Source organism: Macrobrachium rosenbergii, unplaced genomic scaffold, assembly GCF_040412425.1.
Source record: "Macrobrachium rosenbergii isolate ZJJX-2024 unplaced genomic scaffold, ASM4041242v1 282, whole genome shotgun sequence".
Classification (NCBI taxonomy): Eukaryota; Metazoa; Arthropoda; class Malacostraca; order Decapoda; family Palaemonidae; genus Macrobrachium; species Macrobrachium rosenbergii.
Genome location: NW_027100730.1, coordinates 1,781,878 through 1,806,333, shown reverse-complemented (window position 1 = coordinate 1,806,333; position 24,456 = coordinate 1,781,878). Strand labels below are relative to the sequence as shown.

Here is a 24,456-nt window from a genome sequence, read left to right as displayed (position 1 = left end):
AAATAACATGAATGTCCATTGTGAAATTAATGTAATCATTTTTTCTAGATGACTTATGGAAAGTTCAAGAATCTAAAAGTTAGTTTTGTGTAAAAAATAGCATTCCGGACTATTTTCAATCAGAACCAGCATTAATATTTACTATTTTCGAAGTTATGGAAAACAGCTTATTTTGCATCATTGCCCATTAGTTTTGATTAAAATACATTCTTTAAGTTTTTTTACACAGTTTTCATATTTGTATTTCATAAGTGTTAAAGTCAGCTGGACATTTAATTCTCAGCTTCAGTTAAAGTTGCAGCAAGAAGGAAGCTGGGTAGCAGTAAAGTTGACCAATCTTTCTATTTAAATCTGGGAAAAATATATCAGTCCTAACATCAGTATTAACGTCATTTGTAACAAAACTGGACAGTAATTGTGAATGACAATGGATGGTTGAAATACAAGCAAAACGTTGAGAACCGTTCTCAAACGATTATTAGCAAAACAAGCTGGGAGTTTCTCTTGTTTATCTCTCACCCATTTACTCCATCAAGCGAAAGAGTATAATGTTACTATACAAATATTTTATCATTCTCTTTTACTTTTTTAGCAAAAAAAAATGGATCAAAAAATGAGTTGGCTCTACATATGCTAGGCCTATGGAAATCTAAAAATATTTCCTAAATAACTTTCTAACTGATTCTCTCTCTAACTCTCCATCTATTTTTCTCTCTGAAACATCATAAGTTGAATTATCTAACTCGAGCACATTGCATTTGTTCCTTTCTTTGTTAACCAACTTTACTGGATTTATGGGATATTTTGATTTAAGATGAGGTGGAAGAGGGGAGGTTTCCGATTAGGAGGCTAAAGCATCCAGGTCCCAAGGAGGAGGAGGATTAGTGTGGTCAAATTCATTTGTATTAATCTTAAGAAAGGCTTAGTGCTTAGAAAAAATACCAAATTTTACTCTACCTCAAACTTAGCTGCAAATTACAACTATTAGAAGTCTTTGAATCCTTGTCCAAAACTTGAAACTTTTAAGCTAACAGATGAAGGTGAAAAAAACTTATATGTAATCCTCCAACCAAAAACCCAGTTCTAATGATTCAAAAAACTGGAAAACATTGCAGTAGGAGGTCAAGCAAAAACCAACAGGAAACAATTCCATGATCGCCTCTGTTGTTTAGACTGAGCCAGAAACATGCCGGCAAATTGCCTAGGTTCTGGTTAAACTTGCCAGATGGATAGTACATACAATGTTTTGAGCAAATACTCAACACTAAAACAGTTTAAAGCTGGTGATTTCAACTGTTCATCCATTTCCCAAAGGCTCTACTTGCACGAGTGTACACCTAAGTCATAATCAGCTCTTACTAGTTTTCAAAACTGGAAATAAACTAAAGACAGCATCCAGAAGAATTTTTAACTGATCCACACCTTTGGCAAAACAGTTGAAAAGATGTTTAGAACAACACTAAGAGCTATGCACTGCTTAAATACTAAAGGAGAATCAATCAAATCATGGTTGGAATCCATAAAGAAAATCCTAAGAGCAAGCTCACGGACATGCCAGTGAGGCAAAAAAATGCTAGAGAAGGCGACGCCACTACACTTTTCAATGACGTCAGGAATGCAGAGTGTAATTCAACCTAAACAGCTGGACATATTAAAAGGCAGATTAGAGGATTCTTTCAACGTCACTGTTTATCCCATCCCCCAGAGGCCATCTGCACAACATGACAAGAGGCAACTTACCAAGAAGCGAGAGCTAACTTCTATCACCAAGCTAATTTAGATAAGTAAGCGGGGGAAGAGGATGAGCCACTACTAAGAAAAGGAATAACTGTGACAAGGTGACAAATATGAGGTGATCTTTTCCTTAAACTGAGTAAGAGGGGGAGGGTTATTGTCCAGTCAGAGACAAGATCGGGTGAGAAAATGATAATAAAACTAATACTGTACAAATAGAAAAAGGAGAATCAACACAAATGTCTGTATCCCTAAAACCCTTAAAGTCTAAATGGAGATCACTCTGATGGAAAAAAGAAAACGGCAATCTGATGGACAATGCCGCAAATGCAAAAAACTACCAGAACAGGTGACATCTGGAGAAGAACATCAGCAAAGAATCACAGAAGACAGCTGACAATGGTAAGCATGGAAGGACAAACCTTGCATCCTGGGTGGGGAAGTTCAGATGATTTTCATGAAACCAATGGACCCAGGGCAGTCCCATGGGGGGCCAAGGCTCTGACACCACATCACTGGGGAAAAGTGAAAAGTTCAATTGCTATTGGGAGGGGGAGCTTTGTTCTATATACAGTCACATTTCTCTCACCATAATGAAAGAATAAAAGTTTCCCGGAATTACTTATTTTTCTCCTGAACCACATAGGGAGCAAAAGAAGATGGAGCAGGAGGAGTGGGAGAGGAATTAAACTAGGAAAACATAGGCTAATGGAGGAGGAGGAGGAACATTATCAAAAGAAGAAGAAGACTGAGAAGGCTTATGGGGTGCCCTAACTAAAATGATAAAAAGAACAGCTTCCAGCTTCTTCAAGAACTACTCAGACAAAATTTTCACCCTCTCATCAGATCACTCATAACTTCATATCAAGAAAACATCCCTACACTCTACATAAAACAGATGCTACGAGAGCATCAAGTTTTAATAGGCAAACAACTCTTTCACACGCACCAGAGAGATGACAAGAAGGGCGTTTTTCAAACATTTGGTCTAAGAAAATATTCCAAAAACTCTTTCCTGATAAGACCAATCTAAGGCCAGTCCATTAGAATTGGGCTTCAGACTTGTTAAGTCTCCAACAGTCTAATGCATGGAAACAAAATAAAAGGCAGATCACTAATTCTTTGCATTGAAAATACTCCATATATGGTCAAATCATCTAACCATAATAAAAAAATATATCTACATTACTTATTATTTTTTCTCCTGAAGGGCATGGCATGAAGCAAAGAAGGCACAAGAACAGGAGGAGGAGAAGCAACACTGGAAGAGAATGGCTTCTCTCAGGATGAATTCTCAGATGCAGTCCTAAGCTTATGGGTTGCCCAAAAAACTTTTTTTTTTATTTTAAATGTCTGCCTCCAGCATCTTCATATGAATAAGATCTTGTTTCAGTGGAAAAAAAATTTTTCATGAATGGCTTCTCATCAGTATCACTCATTATTTTACATCAAGTAAGACCACATGTTTCCCAAATGATTTTCCAGAGGCTAACATATATTTCAAGTCATGATCATGAAGTGTTTTGACTTTTTTTCCTGGAAAATCTTTCCACAAATTTGCCATGAATGCTTTCTCCAGAGCCTTGGATCATATACAGCAGATAAATGGTTTCTGAAAAAACAACATTCACAATATGGCTTACTTTCCAGTATGAATTCTCAGATGACCATATAAGATTGTTTCTGGAAAATGCTTTCACATTCCTTTCACATGAATGGCTTCTTTCAAGTATGATTCTCATGACTTGTAAGAATTTTTTAGTGGAAAAAATTTCCACATTTCCTTGCACATGAATGGCTTTTCTCCAGTATGCATTCTCATATGTTTTGTAAGATGATGTTTAACAGGAAAATGCTTTCCCACAAGTTTCATTGGAATCATTGACAGTATGAATTTATATGAAATGTAAGATTTTTTTCAGAAAATGCTTTCCCACATTCCTTGCACATGAATGGCTTCTCTCCAGTATGAATTCTCATATGAATTTGTAAGATGTTTCTGGGAAAATGCTTTCCCACATTCCTTGCACATGAATGGCTTCTCTCCAGTATGAATTCTCATATGACGTGTAAGATTTGGTTTCTTGGAAAATGCTTTCCCACATTCCTTGCACATGAATGGCTTCTCTCCAGTATGAATTCTCATATGAACTGTAAGATTTGATTTCATGGAAAATGCTTTCCCACATTCCTTGCACATGAATGGCTTCTCTCCAGTATGAATTCTCATATGAACTGTAAGATTTGGTTTCTGGGAAAATGCTTTCCCACATTCCTTGCACATGAATGGCTTCTCTCCAGTATGAATTCTCATATGAACTTTAAGATCTGGTTTCTGGAAAATGCTTTCCCACATTCCTTGCACATGAATGGCTTCTCTCCAGTATGAATTCTCATATGAACTTTAAGATCTGGTTTCTGGGAAAATGCTTTCCCACATTCCTTGCACATGAATGGCTTTTCTCCAGTATGAATTCTCATATGAACTTTAAGATGATTTTTCTGGGAAAATGCTTTCCCACATTCCTTGCACATGAATGGCTTCTCTCCAGTATGAATTCTCATATGAACTGTAAGATTTGGTTTCTGGGAAAATGCTTTCCCACATTCCTTGCACATGAATGGCTTCTCTCCAGTATGCATTCTCATATGAACTTGTAAGATTTGTTTTCTGGAAAATGCTTTCCCACATTCCTTGCACATGAATGGCTTCTCTCCAGTATGAATTCTCATATGACTGTAAGAAATCTGGTTTCTGGAAAATGCTTTCCCACATTCCTTGCACATGAATGGCTTCTCTCCAGTATGCATTCTCATATGAACTGTAAGATTTGGTTTCTGGGAAAATGCTTTCCCACATTCCTTGCACATGAATGGCTTCTCTCCAGTATGCATTCTCATATGAACTGTAAGATCTGGTTTCTGGGAAAATGCTTTCCCACATTCCTTGCACATGAATGGCTTCTCTCCAGTATGAATTCTCATATGAACTGTAAGATTTGGTTTCTGGGAAAATGCTTTCCCACATTCCTTGCACATGAATGGCTTCTCTCCAGTATGAATTCTCATATGATCTGTAAGATTTCGTTTCTGGGAAAATGCTTTCCCACATTCATTGCATATGAATGTTTTCTCTCTGGTAGGATTTGTGATATGACTTGTAAGATTAATTTTCTTGTAAAATGCTTTCTCACAGTCAGTGGATCTGAAAGGCTTCTCTCCATTCTGACTATTCCTTCTTTCTTGTTTTACTTCCTTTTTGCAAGTTAGTGGATCTTTTTCATTCACTACTGAATTCATTTCATATGAATATTCATCATCTTCATTAGACTCACAGAATACCTCTGGCTCTATTTTGATGTCCATCAATGGACCCAGAGACAAAAAGTCACCATCCACTGGTTTCACTAAAAAATGTTGCTGTTTTCTTGATTTATGGAACCATCACTGGTTTCACTTTTCAAAGGAAATTCTAAAGAATGTCCTGATTCATTTTGTTTCCTTCATGTTCAAAACATTTTTTAAACTACAGTTGGTTGATAATGCACCTTCAAAGTTTCCTTTTCCAAACTGAATAACTGGTTTCTAAAAAATTTCCTGATTGTTTTCTTATTTTCAGTGCATTCAGTTAATTTCAAAAGCAAGAATTTTCTGATTCATTTTAACCCTGTTCTGTAATGACAATGTGTTCAATTGACAACTCTTAACACAAAATTGTTTACAAATGATTATCCAATAAATCTGTTATAAATTAAGTACTATATCTTGAAGGACTACAACCAGATTTCATTGCTGATGTATGAATCTAATATTCAGAACAGATTTTACTTGTTGTTGTTGTAATTTTTAAAGTAGGAGTACAATAATTTACTGTTGTCTCTTACACTTTAAGAGCTGCTATTGGTAATGTTACATGTAGTACCATCAAACACACAAGCATTCCCAAAATCTTGATGCTGCTCAAAACTGACGAAGGAAGGAAGGTTCTTCTGAGGGAGAATCTGAAATCAAAGAATGCAACACAGAGTTAGGAAACATAATGCCACAAATGAAGCAAAATAGATAAAATTTAATTTAGGTTCCTATAAAGGTCTCAAAATTAAGTGTTTTATTTGATAGTACTACCAAATAATAATACAATCTAACCAAATGTTGTCCAGACACAGCATCAAAACATTCCTGAGGCAACAACAGATTAACAGTTAATATTGACTCCTCCCTCTCACATCTGTAAACCTTCTTAGCTTAACAAGTATTACTTATGAACAATCCTTATTAACAAATCAACTGCAAGAATAGAAAATGCAGAGACCTTGTCGTTTCCTCACCTGGTAAGAGAGCTGCAGCAGGAGAATACTGCCTCTGGTTGGTGCTCATCTTAACCTGTAGTGGCGCGGCAGTGAGCCGAGAGTCGCCTCTACATCAGTGGAATTCTTGCAGCAGAGGATGTGCCTGATTGCTGACAAGACGCATGCAAGAAAAAGTTACCCTTGCCCCCGGCAACAACCAGAAATCACATGTCACCCACCCTGACACGACAAAACACTACCCATCCAACCAACTGGTGGGTGCTCCAGATTTAAATTACCCACATGCTCCCCAAAAACACTCCACATCTTACATCAAGGTGAAGAAACAGAAGAGAGACAGGAACTCTCCTATGTTTCTTCCCCAACACCATGCCAGCCACTGCTAAACAGTCTGAGGGTACTGCAAATTTCAAAAATTGTTTCAACTTCTTTCAAATAATGAGACGCAAAGATCGATCTGCACCTCCAAAAGGTTGACTGAAGAATTTGCAGTCTGCCAGAGGGAAAAGGAACAAGTGCCTCCTTATTTCTTGATATATGAAAGCAGGCAAAGAGTGGTGGTGTTGTCCTCATGAACAACCACTGTCTTGTTGCGAATTGAGGTTGAAAATGATGGAGACCTAGATGAATGGCAATGGTTCTTTTACAGGACATGAAGCTTGATTTCCTCTGGGGACCATGTCCCAGAAGCTTCTTGACTTCCTACAAGAGCCTCCCAGCCTAGATCTGAAGCATCTCAGTAGAAGTCTAGGTTGGGGCTCGGAGGGTGAAGAGATTTTCCCTGTGCAAGTCTTCCTTTGGACAGCCACCATTGGAGGTCCAATTTTATCTCCTGAGTGATGGGAAAGACAACTGAGTCCGGTTGAGTCTTCCTGTCCCAGTTGGCTTTGAGGCAGAACTGGAGAACTCTCGTGCAGTTTTCCCAACTTGACGAAGGTCTCGATAGACGACAGAGTCCCTACAAGGCTCATCCACCGACAGGCCAATTATGACGAGAGGGCGAGGAAACTGTGAATGGTCTGGATGCAGTTTGATTTCTTGTGGGACAGAAAACCTGGAAAGTCCAAGAGTTGTAGAAGCCCTAGGAGTGAATGTCCTCGACTTCTTCTATAGCTCTTTTTAGAAGGAGATAGGATACTAGATCCCTCAGATAAAGGGCCAAATGTTTCTCTGAGTCTCTTGAGTAGGCCATCAAGGGGATGGGCGAGGACACTAAAGTAGGGTTCTCCGGGAACGGGATGCAGTAATCCTCCTGTAAAACCTTGATCCGTTGTTCTGCTCCCCCTGTGCTCCCACTTCTCCCAGAAAAAGACAAGTCTGGCTCCTACTGGGGCATGAAGGACTTCAGGTTCACTTCTTGGATGGCAGCTTGGAGGAGGAGTTCTTAAAAGGTCTTGATTGGAACATTATGATGAGATTGGAGCGAGGTCTAACTTAACCAGACCGATTTGGGCTTATTCTAGGGCCACAAAAGGGATGCTGTTGTAGTGGAGAGATCATCTTGGGGATAAACAACGAAGACGAGGAACTCTTGGAGCATTTAGAAGACTGAGCAAGCAGGTCTTGGTTGGATTTCTTCTGAAGGTGTGATGTCATCTCTTCCACAACCGACTGGGGGAAGAGGTGAGAAGAATCCAACAGAGAAAATAACTAGGCGGATCTCTGTGAAGGCGTGACTCATCTTGTGGTGAAGGAGCACCAAAGTTCTCTCTTTTTAAGAACTCCAAAAGGATAAAGAGTCACGAGTTCTGAAGAGCCGTCCCTGATGGTTTTGTAAGTACATGAAAGAACTAAACAGATCTGCCGTGAAGAGTTCCTCCAAACCCTTAAAGTTCTCATCTTCTTTGCAAAGGCTCCTAATGTCCACTCCAAAAAACTAAGAACTTCAAAAACCTTGACGAGGTTAAAACAAGATGGTCCAGTTCCAAGAAGAGAAGAAATCTGTTTGCTGGAGCGAAAGGTCCAGGTTCAGATTGAGGGGTGGCATGAGGTGGGTATAATATGTAATGTAATGGACCTCAGGTTTGTATAGTTAGGAAAAATAAAATTTATTTTCAAAAATTGTGATTTGTTCAGATATGATATACAAACTGTCGGTCCTCTACATTAGGAAGACTCACTGGTTGGAGGGAGGAATCTGAGTGAGTCTCCTGAACTGACTGGAGTTCTGCACACTTGGGATACTCCTCCTGGAAAAAAGAGAGAGGAGGAGTGATTGATCAGTTGGAGTGTAGGAACTGCAACTGCAAGATCAAATGTCAGATACTGGACCTTTTTGCATGAGTGAGAAAACCTCAAAACTCATACAAAATAGGCTGAGGAAGAATCTAGAGTCAGAGGCAGTAAGGAAAAGCCGAGATAAGGTTTTCCTTGTTGCCAGTCTCTCCTTCCTCCTTTTGGAGGGAAGAAGCAGAATTGCTTCTGTGATTCTAGAAGATAGATAGAACGGGTGCTCAATGTGTAGCCTTCATCCGCATCAGTGCTAGATCCATCAAGCACTGGTTCGAGTCCTATTCTCATTCCGAAGGAGGAGAAATAGGAGGACGGGGAAGGAAGAGGAAGAGAGCCCAGTTACTCTCGGTATCCTTCTCACTTCCAGAACCAACACCTTAGGAGAGATGCTACGCGTCCTCTTGAAGGAGCCGGGTAAGAAAACGCAACTTGTTGAGCAGCCACCACAGGGCCAAAGAAAAAAGGTTCCAAGGGCCTGTGGGCAAGACCACAGGAAGACAAGAGTGTGGTCTAAGAGACCACGTCTTCCTTCCGGACCGACAGAAACTTCTGGAATGCGAGGGATGGACCAAGCCATTGACTTTGTGAGCTGTTGGGTGGAAAGTACCAGTATCGTCGTTGACAGCTGCCGAGTACCTCTTTTGATAGCTTCATGAAGCCAGGAGAATGATGTGTCCTTAGACACTTCTTCCTTGGGAGAGAGAGTACTAGCAAAAATGACGATGACATCCAGGTTAGGAATGTCGAGCCTTTTCGGAAAGTACCACAGCTCTCTAATAGGACAAAGTAATGAATGATCTGGATCATTGATACAAAGTCCAAGAAGGAGGGGAACAAGAAGGACTTGAACCCAGACAAAAGATGCCAGTGGATTCAGAGTCCACCTATGACATCCGAGAAGGAGTCAAGGTATTGATCCCCATCCCTGTTCTTCCATCTTCTATGCCAAGGCCGGAGGCAAGATGAGAGATGGTCCTAAGAGGGCACATCCCCATCCGACGACTCTCAAGGCTATGTACAGAACATAGGACAGGAACCCTAAACGAGAGTCACATGCCACCCAGGGAACAGTTCCTGGGACAGCAAGACTGAAGAAGGTTCTCATCTTGTAGCTAAATCTCGACTGAGGAGAAGAAGGCTACTTCAGATAGAAGACTTGGTCGCAAGGGCCTACGTTCTTCACAAATGAAAGGGAGAGAAGCAAGCCTCGGCAGAGAAGACGAGGAAGTCCAGATTTTGAAGAGCAACTGTTTTAAGAAGAAGTTCCTTCAACAACACCCATTGGCAAAGATGGATCAAGTCCCTGGGGCTGTGTTGCAGAGGACTTCAAGATATATCCAGCTATATCCATTGCCGCTCGGCAAGAAAGCCTATGCTTGCAAGGAAAGCTGGAAGGTCTCTTATTCCTGAACACACAGGGATGTCCTGCCTGAAGAACTGCTTCTTGGTAGCTGCTACAGGAGGTTGGGTCAAGCAGAACTCTTCTTGATGCCCGGAAGCAGAGCTATCAGGCTGGGAGAAAGGCAAAGTCTTCCAGTGTTTGTCTGTAACTTGGGGTGAGCAATGCTTGTGAACCCATGGCGAAACAGACAAATATGGAGGGAGAAACATAGATATTGAATTTTTCCCAAAAAGGCAGCATGCCTAACCGTAGCAGCCCCTGGGTCTGGTACGGAGGAGCAAGAAAAACTACCGACTTTGTTGTGCAGGAGGCAACAGAAGAGGGATTCTCAGTCGAGCAGTCTCTTTGTGAATCTTCGTGAAGAAAAGAGTGAGCAGCACGTTCCGTCCCAATCACTCAAACCTGAGGCCAAGCTCGCCTATCAATACATCCCCACCGGGAATGCATCAGGCTAATTGAGCTGTCAAGTGTGTTATAGAACACTCTAGTACCTGCAAATGTTGACAGATGAAACAGGAGGAAAAAATGATTCCCTCCTGTTTGTTGACAAATGCCACTACTGTGGTTTTGTTGTTCAATGAAACCACTGAGTGTCACAAAACTCATTCTGAATTCTTGGAAAGCTAAAAGGCTGCCTTGGGCCCAGGATGGTGATGAGAAGGTACTAATCGTCTCAGTCACACACCTTCAAGACAAAGTCTTACAGGTGTGCGCCTCTTCCTCGATTGGTAGTAAGTAGACACACGATGTGAGGGGAATATGCAAGCATATTCGAAGGTTCCTTTAATCAAGCATTGGCCTAACTCTTTCCTCATACTTTTAAGAGGAAAGAAGGACGGAGGAATGGAAGCAGACCTCCATTCTCCTCCATGGGGAAGTTTCTGCAAGATGACAGGACACCAAGACTATTAGCTCTAGCGGGCTGGCATTTCCCAGTCGGGAGCATGGGAGAGGAAGCGGGATGGAAGTCTGATGAAAAAAATTGTCGAGACCTAAGAGAAATAGATACTTCTCTTGAAGGAATCCATTCCCAGGTCTTGTGCAATGTCACTGCCAGTTCCAGAGACTTGATAAGTATCATTTCATCCAGGCATCTGCAGTAGGAGAACTTCTTCCTGGACAATACTTCTTTCTCTCTTCCCTTCTTCCTTATGGGAAAGAGGGTGGAAGGAGACATAGTTATGCACACTTTCCTAGAAGGGAAGAAGAGGGCTGTGTGTTCCGCAATCTTCTTCCGAAGCTTGGGACTTCTTAGGAGTTGAGGGGAGCTGGATTGAACTCAAGGTCGAGTAGAGATGACTAAGACCCCAAGGTCTTGGCCACTGTCCAAAGGACAAGGCAGAGCCCTGACACGAACACTTGATTACCACAGTATCTGGCAAATCTCTGAAAGAGAAAGGCAGAACCAAATAAAGGTTCATTCTTAAGGGTCGAGCCAACTCGGGACTTAAGAAACCTGAGATCTGAATTGGAACAAAGTCCTTCTTCTTAGCACCAGAATTACCCATAGAACTGCAGTCAGCAAGACCCTCTGAGGCAAGAATTCGTACTCTGTCAAGGCGGGGAAGAACCTTGGTGTCTCAACCTGAATGAACTCCTTGCCCAATGAGAAGAATTCATCTGGTTGAGAACGCTCTCGAAGTCAGGACAGCAGTGGTCCCCGACACTCTCGGCCCCTCAGGATCTGCAATGGTTGCAAGTGATGAAGATTATTCATTGGGGAGCTGTGGTCCTGACCCAGGATCCTCTTGCATTGAGGAATTGGCGTGGAGTTCTCCGAAAAACGATGGCGATCGCAACTTGAAGGGGAAGCCCTCGCTGCTTCTGAAGTGTGAAACTCCTGTACCTCTCTCCTTGGAAGGAGACCTTGACAGAAACGCTCCTCGGCTACCTGGTTGTAATACAAGACAATCGGGGGACTGACACCCAAAGCATGCCAGACTGCTGAACTCCGAAGACAAATTCATCAGAGCTCTCTCTGTCTGTCTCGTGCCTCTCGGAACAACCGAGAGGAAAAGAGAACAGGTGAGGAGAAAGAGTACCCCTACCTGTCCTGCCATTAAGACCAGCAGGAGAGGTGGACCGTGAGCAATAATCAACCGAAGGAGATTACTGCCACACAGGGGAAGAAGGATGCTTGTGCCATGGCAAAGAGCTTTCCTGGGAAAGCAGAAAGTTCACTCAAACAGAGCCGAGCCCGATTCGGAAAAAACCAAGTGGGGCTGAGCCGAGCCACACCAAACTGAGCCGATCACATAAACGTGATCCAGACTGGGTGGTATGCAGTGGGCTGGTAGGCAGGCAAGGCGAGCCGAGCCAGTCTCGCAAGCGCGACCAGGGGCTGGGCGAGGCGAGCAAGCTGAGCGAGCCGAGCCAACAGAGCATATCGCGCGAACACAATCGGAACTGGACAGGGCGGAACTTCATCTGCCATGAACTAGTGCTAGTTTCCGAACTCTAAACTGCCTTCGAGGCTGAGGCCCTTCAAGAAGAAGGTTCAAAGGGGAATTCTGTGTCTGCTATCCTGCATGCTCAAACCCTAAGATTCAAGACACAAGGATGAAACCAAGCAGCCGAAGAGGCTGGCATGCAGTAAAGACACCTGGCTGCACCCAGACACCTGGCATCTCGGCACCCAGACACCTGGCATCTCGGCACCCAGACACCTGAGTGCCTTGGCTCTTTCTCTCATCCTGTGCCTCTCATCAGGACAGTGCTCGTGATTCACAGAATTTGAGCAACCCACAAGACTCCCAAAATTCAGGAGCAGCTGCTTTCAGTTTCCTAAGAAATTGAAAAGAGCCAGTCTTAGAACCAGACTTTGGGGAATGTGAATCAGACTGGCAAGGGAGGGAAGAGCCTCAAGATAAACTTGTCTCCTGGAAGAGAGTCAGTCTATTAGAGGTCCCAAAAGGACTGCAAAGGGAATCTCTTCTCTGCTTCTTCTGGTGTTCGAACCGACAGGATCAAGACAACAGGCTGGGAACCCGACTGAGCACTGGTAAGCACAGGGAGCACCTGTGGTGCTGGCAGGAAGAGCTGAGACACCTGGGTGCCTCGGCCCTTTCTCTCGCACTGCTCCTAAACTGGGCCAGGGAGAGTACTTTCCAGATCAGATCGGGATACTCAAAATTGCACAGAATCTCAAGCACTCGGAGGGGCTCCCAAACGAGCACCTGAAGCAGCCCCCATCTTCCAGGCAGAACCTCTAGGACTGGAACAGGATCACAAACCGAGGCCTCTGTGCCCGCGGCTCCCAAAACACAAAAAACAGGGATATGTGAATCGGTTTCCTAACCCAAAGGTTGGGAGGAGCCAACAGAGACCCACTGCCTCCTCAGAAGGAAGCAGTCCCTAGACCTCCAAGGGCATCAAGGGGAAAGAAGCGGCCTTCCTCTCCTTGGCCGACAGAGGTCTGTCCAGTTCCAGGACCCCCTTGGACCTCGGGAGAGGAATGGAAGAGGCAGCAGAAGATGAAATCGAAGATAAGTTGAAGAAGACAGTGGCTACTTCCACAGGGGCATCCTTCACCTTCACTCCCACATCTTCTACAGGATGGTGGACACGAAACATCGTAACCTCCAGGGCAGCTAGGCAGGAACACAACTGAAGCAGCCGAGGGATATGACCAGCAGAAGCAGCAGGCATGATCAGGGCAGCTGATGCAGGAGCAACGGAAGTGGTTTGGAAGGCAGGAGCTACAGCAATGGCCAGCAATGTCACTTGAAAGTCACCAGCAGTGACAGGAATGATCAAGGCAGCTGCAGCAGGAGAAGAAACATCCGCCCACAGACTGTCGTCAAGTAAACAGGAGCATAACATAGGGAAACAGCAGGAGCAGATGGACCACAGATACGCCAGAGGCAGTGCCACAGCATACATGAAGGCCAGCAATGACAGTGATCGATCCACATTGGCGGGGAACAGAGTTGGAATGATCCTGACGTGGAACTGTCATTCCAACCAGTTGCTGTGGTCATCCCAAAGCAACACTGAATGAATGTCAGGACTCTTTCATGCAAGATATCACCTGAGATATCCAGCCAACTACTGCTGTGCCTGCGATGCTCACTGTCAACCTGAAAGAAAAAGCAAAGATGATTAGTAGAGGGGACTCCTCTCACTACGAGGGAACTGCCCTATGCACAGGAAGAGGAGGCCCCTAGCAGAGGTCGCCGACTGCCCATGCCACCCCCCCTCGTGGTCTTCGCCTGACAAGTGAGCGAAGAGGGCGAAGGAGAGAGATCTCTACTGAAGGAGAGATAAGGAAGAACCTAAAGGGAGAGAGAAGGAGGAGAGGATGCCACCAAGGGCGCCATGGAAGCAGAACTTACAGACAACGTCTGCAACTGCCTGCCACAACTCCCTATAGCGCAGGCAGCGAAAATAACACTTAACACAAGCAGGAAGGAAGTAGTCATGCCCTTGTACATGGGGCAGGAGGCACAAGAAAGGAGGCAAACTCTTACGTCCTGATCAACGTAGGGGAGCAAAGATATTGCGTCCCAGTCTAATATCTTCGAACATACAGGGGAACGCCTTCAGTATCTAAATAAAGGGCTACTGGAAGAGAAGCATTACCACTCGGTTACACCCCTCTAAATACGCCCTTGGCCGTCAAACCCAAGACACAGACGCAGGGGAACGACAGCTTATGCAAGGCTATCACAAATTGTGGGTTTGTATTAACCCTTAAACGCCGAGCCTCTATTTACAAAAACGTCTCCTGTATGCCGGCGGCGTTCGGGAGCTAGCACCAAAGTGGAAAAAAAAAGTTTTTTTCAAAAAATCACAGCACGCTTAGTTTTTAAGATTAAGAGTTCATTTTTGGCTCCTTTTTTTCTCATTGCCTGAAGTTTAGTATGCAACCATCAGAAATGAAAAAAAATATCATTATCATATATAAATATTGGAATATATGACAGCGAAAAAAAAAACTCGTATATAATTGTATACAAATCGCGCTGTAAGAAAAACGGTTAAAGCTAATGAGTTAATTTTTTTTAGTAGTATTGTACACTAAATTGCAATGATTTTGGTATATAACAGATTGTAAAACGATTAAAGCAACACAGAGAAAATATTATCACAAAATGATGCATGAATTAAGTAACATACGGACGTAAAAAAAAAGTTTTTTTTCAAAAATTCACCATAAATCGAAATATTGTGCTAGAAACTTTTCAATTGTTTCAAAATTAAGGAAATTGATTGAATATTACTAGACTGTAAGTTTTTTTAGCTTACAATTGCATTTTTTGACCATTTTGATCGAGTTAAAGTTGACCGAAGGTTGATTTTTTTCTATTTATCGTTATTTATATGAAAATATTTCAAAAATGGTAAAAGCTAAAAGCATGATTTATTTTTGTTGTATTCCACATGAAATTGCGCACATTTTGATGTCTAACACTTTATGTAACGAATAATATAAAATGGCGAAAAAATTATGACAATGTGACTCAAGAAATGCTAGGATTTTTGCGGAGGCGAAGGAAAAAGTTTTTCAAAATTCACCATAAATCGAAATATTGTGCTGAGACTTTCCGTTTGTTGCAGAATAAAGGTAAATGATTGATTGTTACTAGAATGTAAGAATTTTGGCTTACGATTGCGTTTTTCGAGCATTTCAGGTCGAGTCAAAATTGACCGAATGTTAAAATTTTGTCAGTTACCATGATTTAAATGAAAATATTTCAAAACTGTTAAAAGCTACAATAATGATTTATTTTTTGTTGTATTCTACATGAAATTGCACACATTTTGATGTATAACACTTTATGTAACGAATAATATAAAACGCTGAAAAAATTACGACAAGGTGACTCAAGAAATGCCAGGATTTTCAGCGAAGGAAAAGTTTTTTCAAAAATTTACAGATGCCCCTCAGGACACCCCGATGCTTCCTAGGGGTCGTAAAGCTTTTGCGGGATGTGGTCCTTGGTCTCCTTCGGTCATACATGGCCGCACAACACGGCGTTGAAGCTGGGTCATCTTGGGTGCTTGGTCCCTCTCCAGCATCCCAGTCTAAAACTCGTCTCACACGCTCACTACCGACAGGCAGTAGGCTATGCGCCTTTCACGGTCCTGACGGCGTTGGGACATCTCTGCAAACGTCCTGTTGCCTTTTACAACACGCAAACACTCGCCAAAGTTCTGCAAAACACAGATCGTCTAAAAATCGCTCTCCGACGATCGCGCTGATGCTTTCTGGTACGGGAAGGAGAAATTCGGCGCATGCGGCGTCTCCAACTTGACATAAACAAAACAACAGCTTGATCCGCCGTTTCCCAGCATCCCTCAAGGCGCGTGATTTAAAACCTTCGCAAACTAGGCCTATAATTATTTTTCGCGAATATTTAAAAAACCATTTTTAGTCAACGTACCGTACATCCACTTGACACCCAACAGACAATTTTAGTCGACGTATGGTACGTCCAGTAGGCGTTTAAGGGTTAATATGTATCAAACACACACAATATATACACACAAATACAGAAAGATTCCACCGGGATGATAAAGAGCTTAATGACAGTCAAGCAAAGAGGTCCGAAAACACGTCTGCAACGCATGACGGCAGAAAGCAAACTGGAAAGTTTACATCTGGGCAGGCAGGTATTCCAGCCTACCTATATAGTAGTTACTGCCTAACCACCTTGTTCAAGAGTTTGCCGTGTCCAGCTGCTTTGCGTAAGCAATTCCTAATGTAAGGACTGACGGTTTGTATATTGTGTTGGAACAACTAGTGTTTCTCAGACATTCCTATTGGAAACGTTATAAACCTATCATTCAAATCAGTGGTGTAAATCTAGTCTTGATTATTCCAATTTCCAGTAGGAACTGATGATACAAAAACATTCTCTAGTGATTGTTGGATGTGTTCCAAGGAAAGAGAAACATTATGAAATGAATCGGTGTGAAACAGGCAGACAGAAAAGTGTATACTAAAGCAATGCTGGGAAACCCCAAATAGACAAGAGGTGCAAAAAAACGAGCAGGTAAAAGAGAACTGCTGCTTTATTCCAGATCCAGGCAGTTTATATAGCGGCAGACTGGCACCGAGCGAAAGACAATGAGATTTTGTGTGACCTGAGGTCGACAATAATTAACAATAATATACAGCCTGTGAATGAAGAAATACAAGATGCACAATTGACAACAGGTGAACAAATACATACATAGTTTAAATGATTGAAATCGTCGACCTGGCATGTTGGGCGTGACCAATTGTATTTGGACCAAAATGGGAAGTCACCATAGAAAACTTGCTCAGCGGAGACTTAGCAGAATGACACGTTCGATGGAGACTCCGCTGACGGCTCTGTAGGTGACTTAAAAGATAAACAGTATCTTGCAAGTGTGCATTTGCCTAACCTGCCCATAGTCACTTCAGGAAACAGTAACATATAAAAGAGATTTAAGAGAAGAGCTCATGGTAGACTAGTTAAAATAGATGGAACGATTCTGTGGAGTGACACCAAGGAATTAGGTGAGGCTCTTTCGGTGGTAAGAGTAAGTTAAGTAAGTTTAAGTTAGATATAGTTCTGCTTAAAGGTCTCAGACCACTGTAATATTAAGGAATTAGGTTTAGGTTCTTAGTTAGGTATAGGAGGGTAAGTTTTGATGAACTGTAGTGATAAGGTAAAGTAAGTTTTCGTACTGTAAAATTAAGGTTCATAAGTAGGTTAAGGCATGTCAGAGTTTTATTTAGTTACCTTCTAATTTGCTCCCATCACCCAACTCAACTGCCAAAAAGGCGATCTGGGCAGAGAATCCAGGGGGCTCAGCCCACCGGTAAGGTAACGTGTCCTACTAAAGTTAGGTAGGTTTGGTTAGTACAGTAACCTTTATTTAAGATTTTCTATAATGGGGGTTCTAGGGGGGGTGCTGCCCCCTGGCCAGGTAATGTGGCCTACTAGGTTAGGTAGGTCTGGTTACTATAACCTATATTCTAGGTATTTTTACATGGGGCCCCATGGAGGCAAAGCCACCTGGCCAAAACTGTAAAGGACCTCCTAGGTTAGGTTATTAAGATAACCTTTACAATTCATTTTATTTCGGTTACTGTTACGTTTCGTCTGTTGCAACGTTTCCGTCTCTTCAGCCATTGCCTCACTAATACAAATTTTAAGCTGGTAAGGTTCTATCGTTCCGTTGCAAATTTGCTGCTTTCCTACGTGCGTACTTCCAGCAACTTTTCTGACTCCTTTTCTCGACCTGTCACAAGCCTAATCACCGGCACAGTCCTTTGTATTTGGCAACTTCACTACCTGCGTATTTCACTCTAGTGTGTAAGGACTGGGGACTGAGCAACATACTGGCTGGGTGTTTACTGGTTTATCGGTTGTTCCTTACCGAGATAAATGTACAGAATCTTCGAGGATGTTACTGGCGCTACACTTCCTCTTATACATCCCAGATGGTAAATTTTGGTAAGCGTCTACACACACACACAGACAAACAGATGGCAATTTTGGTAGACATGATTAACATACAGTGATGAAACATATATCAATGGAAAGGCCAGGAAATTCTACATATGGCCAGTTGCATGAGATTCAAGACAGATTAATGAATACAATGCTGTAGCATAATATATGTGAAATGGCGAGACGTTTGGCGTCTTCACAAACAGAAACACACGTACAGTTTCATACAGAAGATTCGGTGGAACATTACGAGTACATGATTAGAATGCTTGCACGGCAATGCAAGTAGTGGTGATTGTACATAAAACAAGACAACAATGGTTACGGAGAAACAGACGGAAATATTGTATGATTGAAATCGCGTTCCATTAGAGAAAAAAAACGAGATGCTGTTGTTTTGTCTTGGCCACTTCGATGGATGACGACTGACGAACACACGAACACACACGTGTTTGGAAGAGACAGAGTTGGGGCTCTTACAACATCTCACTCCTCTGAGCCTTTTTGAAGGCAGCGGCTGATTCATACCCTCCAAATACCTACGGTAAGTCTGTTTATGCTTTACAGACACTACAAAGTGTATGAGTGATACTTGGAAATTGGATTTCCTGTACTTTTAAGGTAGTTGGTAGAGAAGATGTTTTATTTATTGTCGGTCTGTTATTCTCTCTCCTTCTATTTGTTGCTTGACGTCCTTTCCTCCTTTCCTAAAGAACTCCTACCTACCCCTCAGGCCCTGGCTGCTTCATCACCTTCCCCCACTTATGTCTGCTAGAACAAATGTCTCCCTAACAGTTCGCAAATGCGTGGAACCCTCTACCAAACCCCGTGTTCGTTCCTCACCTTCCCTCGCGTTTTGCCGATGCAAGGAGCCCCCTACCTTCTTTCGCCTTGCTACTCCCCTTCCCTCAGTCGGTCCCTACTAGAACATAGGGTAAATGATCCGGCATGACACACATTTCCACTTTTCACTCGATATCTAATTGGTGAAATAACAAAAACTAAACTTTTAAGAAAACCTTGGAAACGATTGAAGTTTCATTAACAAAATGGGCTATGGGAAACTGCCATACGAACTAAAATAAGCAGGTGGAGTCCAGTAAAGTAAGTGTTGAAGGCAATTTTTTGAACCCAATATGGCGTCCCCCAAAATGCTGATGCACCCTGAATGACGCTTGGACACTTCCTTCCCAGGGCTCAATTACTGGTGCACTGAACACTAATTGCTTATATATGTAATGTTTATCGATACTACTCAAGATTTTACTTGTAATCAGCACGATAACAACAACATTTTCTTGATTATAATAGAGAAAGTATGAGAAATGGACGTCCCGTCTGTCATGTGGTTGAACTGAAATGCATTTTCACCTTGCAATCCGTGGTTTTATCCTTCCTGACGTCACAACTGAAGCTCCACAGTGCAGAAACTATACAAAATGCACCAAAGGCCTGGAGACCGTGGATGCACCACCAGCCTGGTCTAAATGCACCAACCACTTACTCTGAATGCACCATTTTCAAAGTACAGTAGTCTGAATGCACCACACTGCATAATAATGAGCTGGTTGTCCAGTTGATTCTGGTATCATCAAATTTTGTCATTCTTACTAAAAAATGGTTAAATCTCGAAGTTTTTAGCTTGGCTAGATAGAATTAAATTCTTCGAAGATTTTAGCTTGTGAGGTTTTAAGTTTTGCAATTAAGAGGTCTGCATTAAGTACAGTTTTAAACTCCTCCCTCAAAGCATAATGTGATTGTTGATTTTGTAATGTTCTGTTTTGTTCAGAATTTTAAAAGGATCTGCTTTATCAAAAAAATGATCCTACAAAGTGAATATATATAGTTACCTATATGGTTACCCAAAAGAACAGGTGTTATGTGAATTAAGTTGGTGCGTTGGGACCACAAGAAAAATGCACTTTATTTAGGAAGTGGTGCACTGGGACCCGATAGCTCAGTGCATTCGGACCATGATACATGGTGCATTCAGACTAGTGTTGGTGCATTTAGTCCATAGACCCACAGTGCTTATTTGATTGTAATTATACACATTTTGTTCTTAATTCACTCAAATACCAAGTAGCGAAACTGTGGAGGGAACAATTTTCCAGCCTTATTGTACATCTGGCTGCCACAAACATCCGAGAGAGGATGACGCATTGGTGAATTGTTCATGATAAAAATGATATTTTTATGATAAAATAAAGTTTTGTACATACTTACCCGGCAGATATATACTTAGCTATAGTCTTCGACGTTCCCGACAGAATTTCAAATCTCACGGCGCACGCGGCAGGTAGGCCAGGTGACCTACCTTTCCTGCCGCTGGGTGGCGGGAATAGGAACCATTCCCGTTTTCTAATCAGATTTTCTCTTCCACCTGTCTCCTGAGGGGAGGCTGGGCGGGCCATTAATCGTATATATCTGCCGGGTAAGTATGTACAAAACTTTATCATAAAAATATCATTTTTGTGCGTGCAACTTACCCGTCAGATGTATACTTAGCTGATTGGCACCCTTGGTGGAGGGTAAGAGACAGCTATGTTGTAGGATATAAAAACCATGGTTCTTAACTGATTGGGCAGAAGACTTCATGGATACTGTCCATGAGTCTGCTTGCCTCAAGAGCTTCAGCGAGGTTGAGACCTATGACTGACAGCCCTTCTGGATCATGTCAATGGGGCTGACCCACTTACATGACAGAGCCTTATTTTGGATCGTGTCAATGGGGCTGACCCACTTACATGACAGAGCCTTTACCTGTATCATATCAATGGGGCTATCCTCTTACATGACAGAGCTTTAGGTATCAATAAACAACAAGGAGCACAACAACCAATCCCGACCACCTGACCAAGTCTAACCTTGTTAGTGTTACGAATTGAAAGGGGTTTTACTTCCAACACCCTCTTCCAATCAACCAAAAAACACATCACATAGCATTAAAATCAACTAAATTAACTAAATTATAAAGGATTAGTTTCAGCTCCCTGTCCCAGCACGAATCCGAAGATACGTGACGCTCCCAGAGAGAGGCACTTATCATAAGTTACTCTAACATCTCTCAAATAATGAGATACAAATGTCGAATTACATCTCAGTATGTCGTCTCTATAAGAGCCTGAAGAGACAAGTCTTGTGAAAAGCCAATGATGTCGCTATGGCTCTCACCTCATGCACTTTCACTCTAAGGAGCTTTAGGTGCTCATCCTCACAAGGCAGATCGCTTTCTCTGATGACATCTTTGATGAAAAAGCTTGAGCATTCTTCAAGATGGATCTACTAGGATCCCTGACTGAGCACCAGAGACTTCGACTATACCTCCCAGCTGTTTCTTCCTATCTAGGCAGAATTTTAGGCTCCTAACTGGACACAGAGTCCTCTCCAACTCTTGCCCTGTCACTGTGAAAGTCCTTTCACCTCAAAACTTCTAGGCCATGGTTTGGAAGGGGTTTTCATTCTTGCTAAGAAGAAGGGGTTTGAAGGAGCAAATAGCTGAGTCCTTCTTAAACCCAACCATACCTTCCAAAGCCTGCAACTCGCTTACTCTCTTAGCAGAAGCCAGAGCAAAGAGAAACAGTGACTTCCTGGTCAGATCCCTGAAGGAAGCTTTTTGGGGAGGTTCAAATTTCTTGGACATTAAAAACTTTAAAACAACGTCTAAATTCCAACTGGGAGGATTCGAGGTTTTGGTTTTAAGGCGTTTGAAAGACCTAATAAGATCGTGAAGGTCTTTGTCTTCTGAAATATTCAGACCTCTGTGTCTGAATACTGAAAGCCAGCATACTTCTGTATCCTTTGATGGTGGGTACAGCGAGGTTGCACTGCTCCCTCAAGTATAAGAAAAGGATGTCTGTCACAGAGGTACTGGAAGAGGATATCTTCTGAGTCTTGCTCCATCTTCTAAAAACCTCCCACTTCGACTGGTAGGCGCAAGGTTGAGGTTCTTCTGGCTCTGGCAATAGCCTTTGCAGCCTTGCTTGAAAATCCCTTCACTCTGACCAGTCCTTCCGATAGTCTGAAGGCAATCAGATTGAGAGTGGGGAGATTCTTGTGGAATCTGTGTGAAATGGGGCTGTCTGAGAAGATCGCTCCTGTGTGGAGGCGATCTGGGAAAATCCATCATCCATTCCAGTACCTCTATGAACCAATCTTGAGCTGGCCAAACGGGTGATCAGGGTCAGTTTTGTGCCTTCTGATAAAGCGAACTTTCTTAATACTTCCCCCAAGATCTTGAATGGGGGAAAAGCATAACCGTCTATTCCGGACCACACCATGAGAAGACCGTCTATAGCAACTGCCCTCGGGTCTGAGATCGGAAAGCAGTAGTTCTCCAGTCTTTGTTCCAATGTGTCGCAAAGAGATCTATATTCGGCCTTCCCCAAAGGCTCCACAGCTTTTGCAAACCTCTGAATGGAGCGTCCACTCTGTGGGTAGGACTTGTCTCCTTTCTGCTTAACAGATCCGCCCTCACATTCCTTTCTCCTTGCACGAACCTGGTGAGGAGTCTGATCTTCCTCTCCTCTGCCCACAGCAACAAAGTCCTTGCTGTTTTGTAAGGGAGAAGGAATGTGTTCCTCCCTGCTTCCTGATGTAAGCCAGGGCTGTAGTGTTGTCCGAGTTTACCTGTACTACTGATCCTGTGACCTGTGGCTCGAAATGGATGAGGGCTAGATGAACCACGGACAGTTCCTTCCTGTTGATGTGCCAGGTCACCTGTTCCCCCTTCCAGGTGCCTGACACTTCTCTCGAGCCCAGTGTTGCTCCCCATCCCGACTCTGAGGCGTCTGAAAACAACACTAGGCGAGGGCTCGGCAACTGAAGAGGCAAACCTTGGTTTAATTTCTGAGGGTCCAACCACCAACGGAGATCCTCCTTTACCCTGTCCGATATCTGGAAAGAAGCTGACAAATCCTGAGACTTCTGATTCCATTTCTCCCTCAGGCAGAATTGAAGGGGTCTTAGGTGAAGTCTTCCTAAGGAAACGAACTGTTCCAGAGAGGAAAGGGTCCCCAGCAGACTCATCCATTCATTCGCGGAACAATGTTCTTTCTCTAGGAAGGCAGTCAACTTCTCTAGGCAGCGATCTCTTCTTTCTCGGGATGGAAATGCTTGAAAACCCCGAGAATCCATCCGAATCCCCAGGTAGACAATGCTCTGCTGAGGAATCATCTGGGACTTCCCGAGGTTTACTAACAGTCCTAGGGACTGGGTCATATTTAGTGTAATTGACAAGTACTCCAGACAGCGATCCTTCGATTGCGCTCGAATCAGCCAGTCGTCTAGATACAGTGAGATTCTTACGCCCTCCAGATGTAGCCAGTGTGCTTCATTCCTCAAAATGCCCGTGAACACTTGGGGGGCCGTCGAAAGTCTGAAGCACAGGGCCCTGAACTGGAACGCTCTTCCCTGAACCATGAACCTCAGGTATTTCCTTGAAGAGGGATGAATGGGTACGTGGAAATATGCGTCTTGAAGGTCCAGGGACACCATCCAATCCCCTGGACGAAGAGCAGACAGAACCGAAGAGGTCGTCTCCATTGTGAACTTCGTCCTGATAACAAAGAAGTTCAGGGCGCTTACATCCAGTACCGGCCTCCACCCCCCCGAAGATTTCGGCACCAGAAACAGTCGATTGTAAAAACCTGGGGAATGGAGCTCTTGAACCGGTTCTATGGCCTCCTTCTCCAGCATCTGTTCTACTGCTTGTAGAAGGGCCTGGCTCCAGACAGGATCCTTGTACCTGGCTGATAACTCCCTTGGAGTTGTTGTCTAGGGAGGTCTCTCCCTGAAGGGGATGAGATATCCTTTCTTTAGAATAGAGAGGGACCAGTCGTCCGGCCCTCTCTGTGCCCAGACTTTGGCAAACCTCAGCAGTCTGGCACCACTGTTGTCTGGAGGACTTGAACATCACTTGGTCTTCTTTGCTGGACAGAGCTGAAAACCTTCCTCTTCTCTCCGGTCTTCGACTCGGAAAGAGGCTCTGAAGAAGGGCCCCCTCGAAAGGGCTCCTGAAAGGGCACTTTCTCCTTCTTTGCAAAAGGAACAGCAGGCCTCATCCTCTTAGAAGACTGAGCAAGCAGATCTTGGGTAGCCTTCTCCGATAAGGAGCGAGAAATCTCCTTAACTGTCTCCTGTGGAAAAAGATGGTTTGACAGAGGCGCATACAACAGAGAGGACCTCTGGAGAGGAGACACAGATTTAGTTAGGAAGGAGCTGAAAACTGACCTTTTCTTGAGAATTCCAGCTCCAAACAAGGCAGCGACTTCGGTAGAGCCGTCCCTCACTGCTTTGTCTAAACAGGACAAAACGCTGACAAATTCCTCCTTGCTGAGGAATTCGGGGT

General features: G+C 43.2%; 1 protein-coding gene and 1 pseudogene across 1 annotated transcript in view; both read right to left on the bottom strand.

The window, feature by feature from the left end:
- LOC136838247 (zinc finger protein 585A pseudogene) overlaps positions 1–5,124 on the bottom strand; it is a 64,498-nt pseudogene extending 59,374 nt beyond the window's left edge.
- Positions 1–24,456, bottom strand: part of LOC136838228 (zinc finger protein 271-like) — a 526,618-nt gene that overhangs the window by 278,873 nt on the left and 223,289 nt on the right. The window lies entirely within an intron of this gene.